We start from the raw sequence: 16077 nt of genomic DNA on the forward strand, positions 1-16077 counted from the left end.
GTTTGAGCTAAAGGAGGAAGAATCAGACTCTACAGTAGAGGAGGAATCAGAGGATGAAGAGCCACAAACTCCGGGTGTGAGAAGATCAGTTAGAGAAAGAAGGTAGCCAGAAAGGTATAGTCCATCTGCTTTCTGTTCAAATTTTGCTTTATCTATTACTGATGATGATTCCAGAACTATGAAGGAAGCAGTAGATTCAGAGGATGGAAAACTCTGGAAAGAGGCCATGGTTGATGAAATGGCATATCTGCACAAAAATGAGGCTTGGGATTTGGTGGATTTGCCGGCTAGAAGGAAACCCATTGGCAACAAATGGGTGTTCAAGAAGAAGACAAATGCAGAAGGAAAGGTGGAGAAATACAAAGCTTGGTTAGTAGCAAAAGGTTATTCCCAGGTGTCGGGAATTGATTTTGGTGATATTTTTTCTCCTGTTGCCAAGGTAACTTCTATTAGATTACTTTTATCTATTGTTGCTACTTTTGATTTTGAGGTAGAACAGATGGATGTGAAGAAAACATTTCTTCACGGGGATCTGGAAGATGAAATATACATGAAGCAACCTGAAGGCTTTCTGGTGAAGGGTAAGAAAGAACCGATATACAAATTAAAGAAGTCTTTGTATGGGTTAAAATAGTCACCAATGATGTGGTATCAAAAATTTGATACATTATATGGGGACTTGGCTCCACTAGAAGCAAAGCAGATCATTGTGTGTATTTTAAATTAATTGGTGACCGTGTTATTTATTTGGTCTTGTATGTGGATGATATGTTGCTGGTTGGAAATGACAAAGAAATTATCCAGGATTTGAAGACCCAAGTGTCCTCAAAATTCGACATAAAGATCTTGGTGCTGCAAACTATATTTTGGGCACGGAAATTAAAAGAGATCAGGCAAAGAGGAAGCTCTGGTTAAACCAGAGGAAGTATGTCGAGACAATATTGCAGAGATTTAATATGCAGGATAGTAAACCGGTGAAGGTTCCTATTCTTGTAGGTGTAAAGTTATCTGCTGAACAGTGTCCCAAGACACAAGAAGAGGAAGAGAACATGTCCTGTGTTCCATATGCAAGTGCAATCGGTAGCCTGATGTATGCAATGGTCTGTAGTAGACCAGACATTGCACATGCAGTGGGAGTATTGAGCAAGTTTATGTCAAAAATAGGAAAGGAGAATTGGACAACAGTGAAGCGGGTTTTCAGGTATTTGCGTGGCACTAGTAATTATGGTTTGTGCTACCAAGGAAGACTAGGATTGGACAGAGTGTTGGATATTCATGGATTTGTTGATGTAGACTGGGTTGGAGATCTGGATCAGAGAAGATCTACAAGTGGGTATGTGTTTAACCTATTTGGAGGTGCAGCCAGTTGGATGAGTAAGAAATAATCTGTAGTGGCACTATCAACTACAGAGACAGAATACATGGTAGCCACTCATGCAAGCAAGGAAGCAGTTTGGTTGCAGAGATTGTGTTCAAGTATTGGGGTTAGTACAGGGAGCTATAAGGATAGACTGTGACAGCCAAAGTGCAATTTTCTTGGGAAAGAACCCTGCATATCATTCAAAGATAAAGCACATTGATGTTTAGTATCACTTTGTGAGGGATATGATAGAAGATAGAAAGGTGTTGCTGGTAAAGGTGGACACTTTGAAGAATACTGCAGATGCATTGAAAAAATCTGTGAGCTCTAAGAAGTTCTCTTGGTGTAGAGAAACAATGGGAATTGTAGGGCTGGATAAATGACTAAGCTCTCTTGTGGCCCCCTGTGGAAAGAATACAACAAGTGGGAGAATGTTGGGTTGTGTTATATTCTTTCCACGACTAGCCCACGTAGTTAATCGGGGGGTTAGAGGTGGGGGCAGAGCCCCCCCTTCATTGCGTCGATTGTGTAGTGAGGGGGTCACAGGGGGTTTGACGGGTGCAGGTAACCCCACTCTATGGGGTCCGGGGCAACGCCCCGAAAAATTTTGGTTTTCGATCCTATGTTAGGTTGGGCGGACCCACCTATGGTTTTGTGCATGATTTTCGCACATGTTCTTGGACACGATGGTTTTCGGTCCATGGTATTGGACGTGATGGTTTTTCAGTCCATGGTATTGGATGCTTCGGCATGTATAAATATGTATGATAAGATTGAAAGGAATAAAATGAAAAATCAAGCTGGTAGTCCGAGTTTGGGATCTAGGAGAAAATATCTGTGTATATGTGTTTTATGTGTTATGCTCTGACATTGTTTATTTTCTGTGTTTTAGAATTCAGATGCAGGTAATTTCTGTACGGGGTTAAAACCTACAGAGCTCGGCCACCAATGACAGCTGGCTCGACACTCACTTATGTTGTGAGTGGGGCTCTTATGGAACTCACAATATTTCCCTGTGTCCTTTGTATTCGTGGTGTTCTTCTTTGCATGAGGTTTCGACGGGTTGTCCTGGGTCACCCCGCCTTGGATTTGTACTTCGTTTTGCAGTTTTGGGGTGCCTTTCCCTTACTTCGGATTTGCAGATCCAAAGTCTCCCTTATTTTGTTTAAATTTCTTCTCGATCTTGACAGTGTATCGATAGGCGGCGCCAAGCGAGGAGATGTACAAGAACTCCATCTCGTCCTGGATGTACTTATGTAAACAACCACAGTACTTGAGTACCAAATGCCACTCAAAATCCTTGATAGCCAACTTTTTGCGAAGGGTGTGGAAAACATTTGTGAACTCTGCTTATCGCAGCGTGGTCCACTTTATGTATTTATCTTCATAGCTCTTGATAGGGTAATATTGTTCCTTAATGGCATCTCAAGAAGAATTCTAAGTGGGTGCATTGAAAATATTGAGGTTCCCTCTCGTCATGTTATTCACAGTAGGTTTCCCACCAGTCCTTGACATGTCGGGTAGCTTTGAGGAGTGAAAAATTAATATTTTCTCGATTGGAAAAGTCATGAACTGAAAAATGTCCTTCCAACAGATTTAAATATCTATCTATGACATATCCATCTATTTTTCCTTCAAATATGGGAATGTCAAAGTTGACTTGTGCGTTAAAAGGAGTGGCGCCTCCAGAGTGGATGTTGGATGAAGATGCGTTGCCTATGGGTAGCCGCCGAAATATTTGGGCAAAGTTATCCTCGGCCCCCTCATCTTCCTTTTCTTCCATCATGGGAGGCCATCGGGGTTTGTGAGGTTGGTCTTGATAATGTTCAACTAGTTTGAACCCTAACTCCTTATACCCTGACCTCATTGGGGACATGCAAAGGAAAAAAGAGAAATAACAGACCGCTCTGAAACCACTAATCTAGACTTATGCAAGAACACAATAAAATATAGATATACACATAAACACAAAGATGCAGCAGAAATAAAAATTCATTCAATTAATATCAAAGAACTAAAATATGCTTACATATAGAAATGGAAATAAACTAGCTTGGGTGATGGTAGCTTATCTTTGAGAAAATATGTGGTGGTTACATGCCTCTGAACAATGCTACAATGAGGCTCAAAGGCCTATTTATTATTGAGAAAGAATGGAAAACCCTAAACATCCAAAAACCTAACTATAGGAGATGAAGCGCCAAAGTTGTGTCCCTCGTTTGGGTAAATTGGTACATCAACTTCCCGAGGCCGTAACTTTGGAATACGTCCGTTGTTTGGATATCATAATATATCATTTCAAAGATCTCAAAGAGGAGGCTGAAAGAAAAACGATAAATTAGATTGGGACATTTCTGGTTTCTTCGTTTTCCCTAAAAATGTCTTTGAGTCCCTCAAAACGGCTCTAGAATTTTAGGACCCCAAAAACTTCCAAAATTTGTAAGCTATGCTAAAATTAAGGAAACTGAAAAGAAACAATGGTGGGGGTCCAAGTGGAATAGGCAAGTGACCACCAATATCCACCCGGATCAGTCCCCCCCCTTAGGAATCAATGGTCCCCATTTCATTGAGTGCCTCCATGAGATGGGGAAACTTCTATTGAACTTGGTCCCTGGTGAGCTACTTGCCTTGGTGTAGGAGTTGCCCAACTTTGACAACCCGATATAGTTGGATTTTCTGTTGGTGAGTGTTCTTGTTATGTGTGTCCATGATCTGATCAGTTGTGGCCTGTTCCATGCAGTTTGGGTTTAGCTCTATTGGTGTGAGTTGTTATACAATGTTTGATGTGTCAAGTAATGGTGGAAAGCATGGTCGAAGGCGGTCCACATTGAACATTGGGTGCAAGCCAAGGAATGTGGAATGTTGAACTTGAAATAATTTTCCCCTATAGCCTTTTTGATGGTGTAATGCCCATATCGGAGCGAGTGAAAGTTAAAGTGGGGCCCAGTGAGGCGCCCCTTCAGCAAATGTAACCAAACTTTGTCGCCCACCTATAACTTGTGTTGCACCTGATGTTGATCATGATGCTATTTGTACTTAGCATTGACTCTCTCTAATATGTCATGGACCTGTTGGAGGATGTGCTGAATGTGGTCAATGAATTTGTTAGCCCTGTTAGCTTTAGACTCGACATGAGTTGAATCTACCTAAGTAGCTACAAATGGTATGGCCACATCAATGGGACATAGTGGCTGGAATCTCAACCCCACCTGAAAGGGGTTGTGTCTAGTTGAGCTATGGAGAGCTCTATTGTAGTTGTACTAGACAAAGGGGAGGCTTTCATCCCATGTGCGTGGTGTTGGGTTGTGTTATATTCTTTCCACGACTAGCCCACATAGTTAACCGGGGGTTTAGAGGGGGGGCGGAGCCCCCCCTTCATTGTGATGATTGCGTAGCGAGGGGAGTTGTAGGGGGTTTGAGGGGTACAGGTAACCCCACTTTATGGGGTTCGGGGCAGCGCCCTAGAAAATTTAGGTTTTGGACCCTATGTTAGGTTGGGCGGACCTACCTATGGTTTTGTGCATGTTTTTCGCACGTGGTTTTGGACGCGATGGTTTTCGGTCCATGGTTTTGGACGCGATGGTTTTCGGTCCATAGTTTTTTGGACGCAATGGTTTTCGGTCCATGGTATTGGATGCTTCAGCATGTATAAATATGTATTGTAACATTGAAAGGAAAATAATGAAAAATCAATCTAGTAGTCTCAGTTTTGGGATCCAGGGGAAAATCTCTGTGTATATGTGTTTTATGTGTTATGATCTCGCATTGTTTATTTTCTGTGTTTTAGAATTCATATGCAGGAAATTTCTATACAGGGTTAAAACCTACATGTGGATGCTTTGATTTGTACATACACAAAATATGTATAATCGTCCTGTTTGCCTCTTTTGTTTGGCCATCAATTTGGGGGTGGAAAGCCATGGACTTAGTGATCTTGGTATCCAACATCGAAGGAGTTTGTACACCTATCAACTGGTCCATTCATGGAAACCATTGATGAGAAATTACCAAGAGCAGGATTATTTACATATACAATTTGTACCAGGGATTCTCGACATTCCTTGTGGGAACCTATTTACAAATATTTTGAAGATGAAGGCCCCAATGTGAGAGTCAAAACAATTGTGGTCGACGATGAAACCCCAACTTTAGAGGCAAGTCCACAGGATGCTGTAAACTCTTTCTTGCATATAATTGGAGCGAGGTCTCAGATTTTTTCCTATACAAATATGGTTAGATGGGATATTGTAACAGTAAATATTGAAAAAAGGAAGTTCCACACTTAGAAGGGAACCGTCATTGGTTTATTCACAACAAAATCCTTTCATCTAGTATTAGAAGATTCCTCCAGGAAGAAAATAATTTTGATGACTTATTCACTGAAGTAGCTTCTTATAATTTAGTTTTAAAAAGATTTGATGAGAAATTATCATTTTAGGAGCGAGAACAATTCCTCACTTTTAGAAATGCAAGACTGACCTCTCTTCCATTAGATTTGTTGCAACTTCCTCTACAAACACAAGTATCTTTAAAGGGAACTACAAAATCTACTCAGCAGGAGAATTCCTTCCAGCTAGTGGTTCCTCCTCAACAATAATAAAAAACAATAACTAGTTCTTCAAATCCTAGAGGAGAGATGCATACAGTAGACCCAAGCATGGAACAGGTCTGGGATCAGTTTGATTAGGCCTTGAAACAGTCCAAGCAAGGTGAACAAGGGAAAGAGATCCTGGAGGGAGAAATTATTTTTCAACAACAGACTCCATTAAGTAATCCCTCTTCTTCGTAGTACACCATGCCAAAGCAATCTACAACTGAGAAGACACCATTGGTTACCTGGCCTGAAGTAGAGATTATTCTAGTCAATCCTACTTCAGAGATATTTCTCAACATTGAAGAGATCCCTCCAATGGACATTTTTTACAGCCCTATGCAAAAAGAAGTGGTAAAAAGAGGAAGGAAGAAAAGGAAGATAGATGATTCCCAAACCTTAGTCCCAGGGAAAAATTCACAAGCTACTCCTCTTGAAGTTCTCTAGAAAGGTACTTCAGCTGCCCCTACTGATGAACTTGGAAAGTTAACACAATTCATAGGTGCATATGCTTCTGCCACCATGGACAAAGTAATTGAAGTACAAGAATTACTAAGGGAGAAGGATGAGAAGATTTCCACTATGGAACAAGCATTCATCAATAAGGAAGAACAATTGAGAGCACAATGGCAAGCTCAATTAGATCAAAAGGAGATTACACTAGAAGAATTGCAAACACAGTTCAATTCTCTTTAGATTCAACATGCAGAGGAGATCAAGGAAAAATATAAACAACTTTGAGAATCTCGGCATAAAATAGAAGAATTACAGGTTGATACCCTTCATCTAAATAATTTCAAACAGGAGGCCCATGATTTAAATGAACAACTACAAAGGAAACAACAACTATTTTGTGAGAAATTGAGTTTGATTCAAGAACAATGCAGATTAGGAAATAATCTGATTGATGAGTTAGTATAAATGATCTCATGTTATGATGAAGCCAAGAAGGATCTCAATGAAATGTTAAAATGGCAAGACAATGTTGAAGGGAGGAATTCCGACTTTCCCAAAATTGATGAAATGCATAAATTAGTCATTCTTAAGGGATGGAAAGCCAAGATATGTTCAGTTAAAAAAATCATCAGTGATGCTCATGAAATGTCAAATGCCCTAGTTGAATCCATTAATGAATCCTTACTTGAATCAAATCTCGTCTCCATTTGTCTAGAGGATTCCATGCTAGATGTTGAAAGCTTGCTCAAGAATTGGCTTGAACAGAGGGTCAAATTCACTAAAAAGTTAACCAATTGAGTAAATTTGATCTCAAATCCAATTGGCATTTTTTGGTCAAAACTCACACCAATTGGTTAGTTTTAAATTCACTTAACAACATCTCCATTCATATTCTTCCACCATTGCGAGAGGCTATCTTCAGTAGCTAGATGAAAATTAATCCTTGCTCCCCTCTAGAGCTAGCGACGCTTCTAGACATTCAAAAATTATGGAAAATATGGTTAACCTAGCACAAGTCTGAGAAGTGCTGCATTGTGGAGTAGGAATATTCTCTCTACGGACAAAGACAATCCCTCTAGTCCAAGGGAGAGGGTCTAGCCACAAACAAGACAATCTAACATAAGTTCCCTTAGATTGAGAATGGATAAGATCCTACCTCTTGTATCGCTTATCCTTGTTCGATGATGTCCTTGTGTTTTTGCTCCAACGATCAGCTCCTTACTTGTTAATCAAACACCTGAAACAAATAGACAAGAAACCAGTGCACACATGATAGCATACAATAGAGTTCAATCTACTTAAGAGGCTAAGGAGTCTTAAGCTACCAAATATAGTATTGCAATTGATATAGGAAACAAAATATCAGTTGTATTGATATGACAAAAAGGAAATTACAACCTTCGCCTTAGTGTTGCAAGGTTCCTTCGATGGGTCCAAATCCCAAGCATCACTCTAACATCTCCTCAAACACCTCAATCATGGGAGTTTAAGGTCTCTTTCTCCTTGTTCACACCAAAACATTCTACAAGCTATTCTCCCTTTAACAAGCTCTTAACAAGCATAAACTAAGAGCTAAGACTAGCAAGCTCTCCTAGCACTAACTGAGCTCTATCCAAGCTAAATCCAAAGCTAGCAGAGGTTGGAATAGCAGGGGATTATATAGGCATGAGAGATGGGATGTGGTTCCTCTTATGATGGGAAGAAGCCTTATCTCTTGGGTTAGTTCCTTTTAATAGGATCAAGGAACCCAAAAAGGCTCTCTCGGCCATATCTTGAACAACTATCTACAAGAACTCCGCCCACTAAGCTTCTAGATCTGGAAGCTTTGACTCCATTTTTAAAAAATTTCCAAAAGAGGATCAGCGCGAGTAATCAAGGGATAACAGTGCTGATCGGCAGAGGGCTCAGTGTTATTCTCATCGCGGGGAAGAAACTAAGGGATAACGCCGGCCTTTAAAACTGGGCTTAAAGGAATTATCTCTGGAAATGATGTAAAGGGAAAATTATTTGCAAATGGAAAGTGACTCAGAGAGATGTTCTTCATGATAGGGAACTACACAGGGTTTACTATAGAGGTCCTCCAAGATCAAGGAACAGGGAGTCAGTGACAAAATGCGGGTCCACTTCGAGAGATAAAGTGAGTCAACACTGAATATTTTTTCTGATTTGTGAATCATGACATATCACTATCATTTTGTAATTTTGTAAATATTTTATTTTCAAGAAGGAATCAAATCTATTATTTAATAATTAGGACAACTAGGCCATTTCCACACTCACATAACTGAGTATCCTAAACAGTTGTATCACTTCAAGATATTTTTGTAACTAATTTTGTTTGGGCTCTCCCTATAAAAGGGATGAGGAACTCATTAGTAGGGGTTCAATTTTCTATTCTAGAGGCTATAATCTTCTGGAAGTTTCACAAGTTCTGAAGTTTTATGAAATGTATGCTTTTCTTGAAGATTAATGAAGATTTTTTTGGTGATTCCAAACACTGATATGTGGAGTATGTGATTTCGTCTCCATTTATCATTTTCACATGTGTTTCTTTCCTCTTATAAATCATGTACTTGTAGTTGTTGGAACTCTATTTTGTGTGTCATATTTACCTTTGTTATTTTATGAAAAATGGTACCTATAATATTTGATATTGAAGGCCCTAAAATGCTCTCCATGATTTCTAATTTCATTCCCTTTGTCTCTTCATAATTCTACTAGAATTTAGTGTACAAGATTCTATCACTAGTTCTCTGCACTGGATTTATCTCTAGCATTATTTCTTTCACCCATACTACAAAAATTAAAGAAACTTCACTCTGTGTGTGCAGGCCACAATGAATGAACATTAATTCTTTGGAACAAAATATTGTCAATGTATGAAATGTGATTTGCCTCCCAATAATATAATTGAACCAACTTTAAATCATTTTACATTTAACTCTTGAGCAACATTGATTTATCTTCAAAAGACTTTAAGGTGTCATAGGCATTGAAACTTTTTCTAAACCCGGGGGTTGACTCTAGGAGCGAAAACAGGTTACATGTGTGCTTTCCTTTCTGATTTACAAATGCATGGTATATGCATGTGGTTTTTGGTTATGTGTTGTCTTTGGCATGGCGGATTTCCTGGATTTCCAATGGTTTTAGCCTTGCCTTTTCCTTTCCTTGATAGCCATGGCATTATGGGTTTTTTCATTTGATTGTTTATTGATTGGTGCTCATAATTCCTTATGGTTGTGGGTTGGAACAAATGCTCTGGAAGCTCAGGAACAACTTGGGCTGAGTTACTAGTCCTGGAGCCTAGGTTGGGACAAATGATCTAGAGCCCTTGGTGGGTTGCGTTACTAGTCCATGAAGTCGGGTTGGAAAAGTAATCTGGAGCCTTGGAAGGCTGTGGGTTGAGTAATTAGTTCCTGTAGCCCTAGACAACTTGGGTAGATATTGTTCTGGTTGGTGTAGTGATGTTCGACCACGAGGTGCAATCACTGGTTGAGGGTTGAGGTGGTTTGGCCTCTAGAATCCCTGGTTTGGTTTTGTTTGGTTGTTCCATGAGATACCACATTCATGCTTGGAATATGGCGCGGGGGTGATTTGCTGAAAGAGAGATTTGGTTCAACCCAATATATAGTCGGGTGGTACGTGGAAGTCCCTGACTTGGTTAGTATTTTCATATGTTAATAAGAGCTATTCTTCTATTGCGATTCATGTATATTTGTAGCGATTGTGTTGGCCATGTTATGGTTGAGTTGTCATGGTTTATCTGCTAGTTATTTTATGATTATATGTTGTTTATATAGTGTGTATATTCTATGGCTCTTGTCATAAATTGTTTAGCTATTAATCGATTGATGATTGTATGGACTAGTAAGTGTTGTTACAACTATGTTGAGAGGGAATAGGGCTTTCTTGATGATTCTTAGATGAATCTCAAAATTTTATGATAAGCTATGCATTCATGACCTATAGCTTACGTGTTTGCCATGTGTTTGATGGAATGTCTGTTATGTTATAGGCAGTCTAGGTCTAGTTCTACCTTCAAGTTTGTATGTTTAGCCTTGTTTTCATGTCATTAATGATTTTGAGAAGTCTTAGGATGTTTTAGGAAGTGGTCTGGAGACTTACTTGGAATTGAGGCTCAGATCTCAGAACCACACCATCCAAACTAGACATTCTGGGTCACAACCGCACTCAGGCAATGTTGTGCATGCGGTTGGAGGTAATCAATCACATGGAGGCCTTTTCATGCATGCAGTTGGGGGTTAAGTTGTGTGGAAAGAGGCCCCAGCTCAAGGTTTGGTCACCTTGGGTGGTTCTTTAGCCCCTAAGTGTCGTTGTAGCCCTTAGTAATGTTGTGAGTTTTTAGTCGGTGGTCAGTTGTAGGCCCCACTTCCTTAATTAGAGCTAAAAGGTTGGGTCATGTCATAGTAACTCTTCGTCTCATGTTTACCCTAGAAGACCGGTAAATGTGAGGATATTATTACACAACATATAAATAGTGCCAAGTTGCTCTGTCTAGAATTTGAGACAAGTTATTCTCTACAATAATAATAATAGTAATAAAAAATGTTTTGTTGCTGTTGGCTGAGATTCATGAAAGCCTCTGCACACCTACTCTAATATTTCTCTATGTAAGGTAGTAGAACCTTTGATCTTGAAGGTCCATAATAAATTGCAATTAAAACAAGAATATTTCAAATTTACTTTAATCATACATCTTCGCTTTAGCATGAGTTCAAATTTACGTAGAATCTCCTTAATCGTCGCTGAGTCTTAAGAGTGACACATAATACGTGAGCACATATGCTTAGATAGATATCAAATTAGTTAATGGCATTTGTTTGGAATATTGTGACTTATTTTTATACAATTACCAAAAAAGAATCACCATTAAAGCAGGTACCATTTTGCTGAGTGCACATGCAAATGTGGCTGATGTACAACCCAAACCTACTTGAGAAGAATGTTTGGCTAAATGTGGACATGTAAATGAATAGAGCATTGAGAAAAATATCACAGAAGGCGATATATTTGACTATAATTGACTTGATCCTATTGCAACAAATTTAAAAAGAAAACATAAACTACATAGATAGAACCTCAAAATTATTTATGTTGCAATAACTTAGACATACCCGTCCGAAATATATGTAAGTGGGAGGAACAGCAGCGTGGCTATGGCGTTCCGAAAGAGTATGGATACAAATAAAGACATTCCTTCACTAACTGCAACTTGTGATATCAAATCTGTCCCTCCAAACACAAATTGCACATATTTCATAGCCAAATCTAGCTTTGGTTTTTCCTAGAATGACAATAAACCCTTGCAACAATAAAGTATAAGGACGAAATAAAATCAAATTATTGAATGGATTTAACTTTTTAAGGGAGGACATTCATTGAATATCCATGGTTTTTTTACTTGTCACTGGCTTTCTACATTTGTGTCTTTCCCAATTGATAATTTTCCCGTCACACATTTCACCGTCGTGCTAGTGTAGATTTTAAGAATTAACAAAATGCAACGTCGCACAATTTATTCTACTGTTCTATATGCGCATAAATACTTGTAACACCATATACACGATTTATTCTACTGTTCTATATGCGCATAAATACTTGTAACACCATATACACGATTTCTCTTGGCTCAAATAAACTTGAAGTTGAGAGAGCAAGCATGTCGAGGAATTTTTGTGCCCCTCTGCCATTCATTTCGTTGAACAACACTTTCTCGGCTGCGTCAAGCAATGAGGAGAGGACCGGGCAAGCAAAATGATAGCGGAAACTTAAATTTGATTTTGATTTTCATAATCCATGTGGAATTATGTTAATACGTGGAGCCATGACCTACCAGGGCATAGAGTAGTTCCTAAAGGCATATCAAGGAAAATATTTGCCAATGCGCTACCACCAATTTGTTTTTTTTTGCAACAACATCAAGGGCGGGCGATGTTTACAGTTTACAGTTTAAAGGCATATCAAGGAAGGGCGATGTTTACAGTTCTGGGGTTCTTCTGTTGGTAATTATCTCTGGTCGGAGACCTCTGCAGATGATGGAATTTTTTATGACAAAATTCGAGAGAGAGAATCTCATATCGTGGGGCTCATTGATTTGATTAGACAACTGCATTTCAAAAGCCGACGGGAAATTAAATAGTCTCAATGGGCATTTTCAAAGCTTGGGATTAAATGTGTTTGCAGAGGGAGAATCGAAAAAAACCATCCATACCCAATGAGCCTTTGTGTTTCTTTATTTGATAAAGAACAAATAAGTCCATTTTTGTGATTTCCTATGCAGTCATCTCTTGTTACATAGAGTAATAAATAATACCGTGCAGGTGGAGAAAATAATTTGACGTGGAGTGTAGAGCTCCGCATAATGGAAACCACACCCCTATGCGGAGTGTAGATCTCCACACAACATTTCAGTTTCTCTCTAGTTACATAATCCATGACTTAACTAATTACAAAAATAATTAAGTTACCCTTTATTTACGGTTTAGTATAACACATTTAACTTATTACCATAATAAAATTAGATTGAAAGCAATGAAAAATTATATGGAATTATATAATCAAATTGTTTCAGAAAGCAATGAAAAATGATATGGAATTATATAATCAAATTGTTTCAGAGAAATGTGAGAATGGCATAGTGTATATATTAACTAGGGGATTATAATATGCATCTATAGTATATTATTATTAACTATTATTCCCCTAGTCTGAGGTTAATATATACAAATATTTTATATATTGTAGTTCATTCTATTAGAGAGCAATGCAGAGGATGGTTCCTATCAAGGCTTGCAGAATGGTTAATGTGGAGAATGCTTATGAAATGGTGTTGACACCTAATCATGGGGATTGGGTGAACTGTTGTAAATAATGTAAATAATAAATAATGGAAAATGAAGAGTCATTGGGAGGTGAAACCCAAGAGTCACTCCTTCATGTATATAACTATGAACAATTTAAATGAATAAACATAGTTCATTTGAGAAGTTACCTCTTGGCTTGATATGGTATCAGAGCCAACTCCATTTTTGGCTTCTCTACCTTTCTAACTCCCTTCTATCTATTCTGCCTATGTTATGCCTATTTTGCAGAATTGACACCTCTGTCATACTCCTGAGGCCTCTGCCTTACTCCTATTTTCCTACCATTATTCTCTGCTTTCTGCATCGAATAGTTTGGTGTGTGTGTGCATTGTAATGAAGTGAAGGTCGGACTATGTTGGCTTCCTGCATATGTCGATGTTGAACCTCCCTCCATTACGTTGAGCACAATACAAGCTCGACTGTATACAAAATACCTGTTAATATTATAAAGACATTTGAGGCATCACTCCGGGGTTTGACGGGATGTGTTGAGAGATTTTGTATTTGAAAGGATGGATAATTTCAGGCTTCATCCCTTGTGCTTCCTGAGAAACTCCAGTACAATGGGCATGAAAATGACTAGCTAAAATTTGTGACGGGAAATACTAATTCCATTCATTCTATGGTTGAATGTATACTAGAGTTGCAATTTGGAGGCTCATGCGAGAGAGTTCTACAACATCCACCCCTCCATAAGTTCATGCACACTGTTTTGTTAGCATTGCGAGCAGTTTGGTATCAACACTGTGGGAAGTTTGGTTCCCACCGCTTGCTGTGCTTCCCCCCTGTAACTCATCGTTGTCGTTGCACCACTCTCCATGGCTCCTATGCTTCAGACTCCGTTGCACCACCCTCCATTGTCCTGGCGCCCACTGTGGGGCGCAAACCCATAACATATAAACCCCTCTCCTCTGGTCAACAACTCAGCACAATCCAGGTCAATACGTTGACCCCCAGTTCATATAACCATAACTCCCCATACCACCATACTCGCTTCAGACGCTTTTTAACACTATGTTTTATATATTATTGTGTGGCTCCCACTGACTCCCTCATATAAGCCCCACCCCATATAATACCCTCCCCTAATACCATCTCCCCCAAGTAATAACTCTCTCCCTTATATAATACCTCTGTGATATTCATATTAGATTTGTAATTTTTTTTTACAAAAATATCACTGGAAGTGCTATTTCTTACAACATATTGGCAGTAGAAGTATATTTTTTTTTACAATACACATATTTTACAATGCATTCATTGATATCTATTGTGGGAATGGTTTTCATGGGAAGGAGAACTATCCAAAATGGTCACTGAATATCAAACACATACGCATTTTTAATGAGATGTGGAAAGGAGTTTGTGTTGGAGAAGAAGACAAAGAACCAGAAAAGCCTACCTCAGACAAGGACTTCACCATTTGGGAAAATAAGAACAGCAAGTCTTATGCCTTGATTGAAACATTTGTAAATGAAGAGGCGAGTCACCATATTTCGCCATTTTCAAATGCTTTCGAAGTCTTACAAAAATTGAAGGAACTCTATGACTCACACTCTGCGCTTGAAGTTGTTCAACTCATGATTAAATTGTTCAACCTTGAATTACAAAATGATGATCCTCTTTCTCTTGCATTAGAAATAAAATCTATTATGCATGATATCAAAGTCACTAATGTTGAACTTGACATTCTTCTGATAGCTTTTGTCAAGGCACTTTATCCCACTTATTCAAATTATCTTGAGTTGTTGCAAGCAAATGGAAACATCAAAGGAATTACCTTTGACTCCCTTGTGAATAAATTTGCTGAGAGAGAGAAAGCTTTTGGGAAGAAGACAACTCCTCAGTCTTCTGAAGAGGTTGTGTGTCTTGCACATAGAGAAAAGAATCTTTCTCAAGATTCTTCCAGAGGAAGAGGTGGCCGAAGAGGAAGAGGAAGAAGAAATTTTAGAGGCAGGGGATTGACACTCTCAAGGAGAAAAGTCAGATTTGCATTGCATACGTTGCAATAGAGATGGATCGCATGATGCATCCACATGTAAATTTCCTTGGGACATAATTGAGTAGGAAAGAAATCAACCCGAAGGTAAAACTAATGACAAAGAGAACGGTAAAGCACCTGAATCCGCTCACTATGTTGTGGCACATTGTAATATTGGAGTAAATGAAGACTTGTTTAATGCTTCACTTGCTTCTCGGAATAATGATTGGTTGCTTGATTCAGGAGCAACTTGCCACATGAATTTTAGAAGATATTTTTTTTGAAGAATTTACTGAAAATGTTGATGGCGCAGTATACTTTGCAGACAAATCAAAACTCAAGTCATCACGGCTTGGCACAATCAGACTCAAATTTCCTGGTCTTCCAAGCTCTCTTTTGCATGATTTTTTAAATCTCCCATAGCTAAGGAGAAACTTGGAAAGGTTGAGGTGAGAAAAGCATCAGATCACTCACTTGTCATGACGAGGATAGAAGAAGAAAGGCTTCTCAAGTTGCAAGGTACCTCTGCTCGTGCACAAAATTTCTCATACAATTCTCATTATGATGAAGGTACATTTCCATCAAGTTTATTATGGCATGCTAGATTTGGACACTTGAACTATGACAACCTTCACTTGTTGAAGAAAAATGGTGTTACTGGTTTGCCTATAATTCCTAGTAAACTTAAGCAATGTGATGCTTGCATTCTAGGAAAGCATAACAAACAGTCTTTTCATGATTCACATTCCATAGCACATAGAAAACTTGAAATCATTCATTCAGATTTATGTGGTCCAATTCCTAT

The sequence above is a fragment of the Pinus tabuliformis genome, chromosome 1_2, assembly GCF_031772625.1.
Source record: "Pinus tabuliformis cultivar Carrire ecotype Pingquan chromosome 1_2, CPIR1, whole genome shotgun sequence".
NCBI lineage: Eukaryota > Viridiplantae > Streptophyta > Pinopsida > Pinales > Pinaceae > Pinus > Pinus tabuliformis.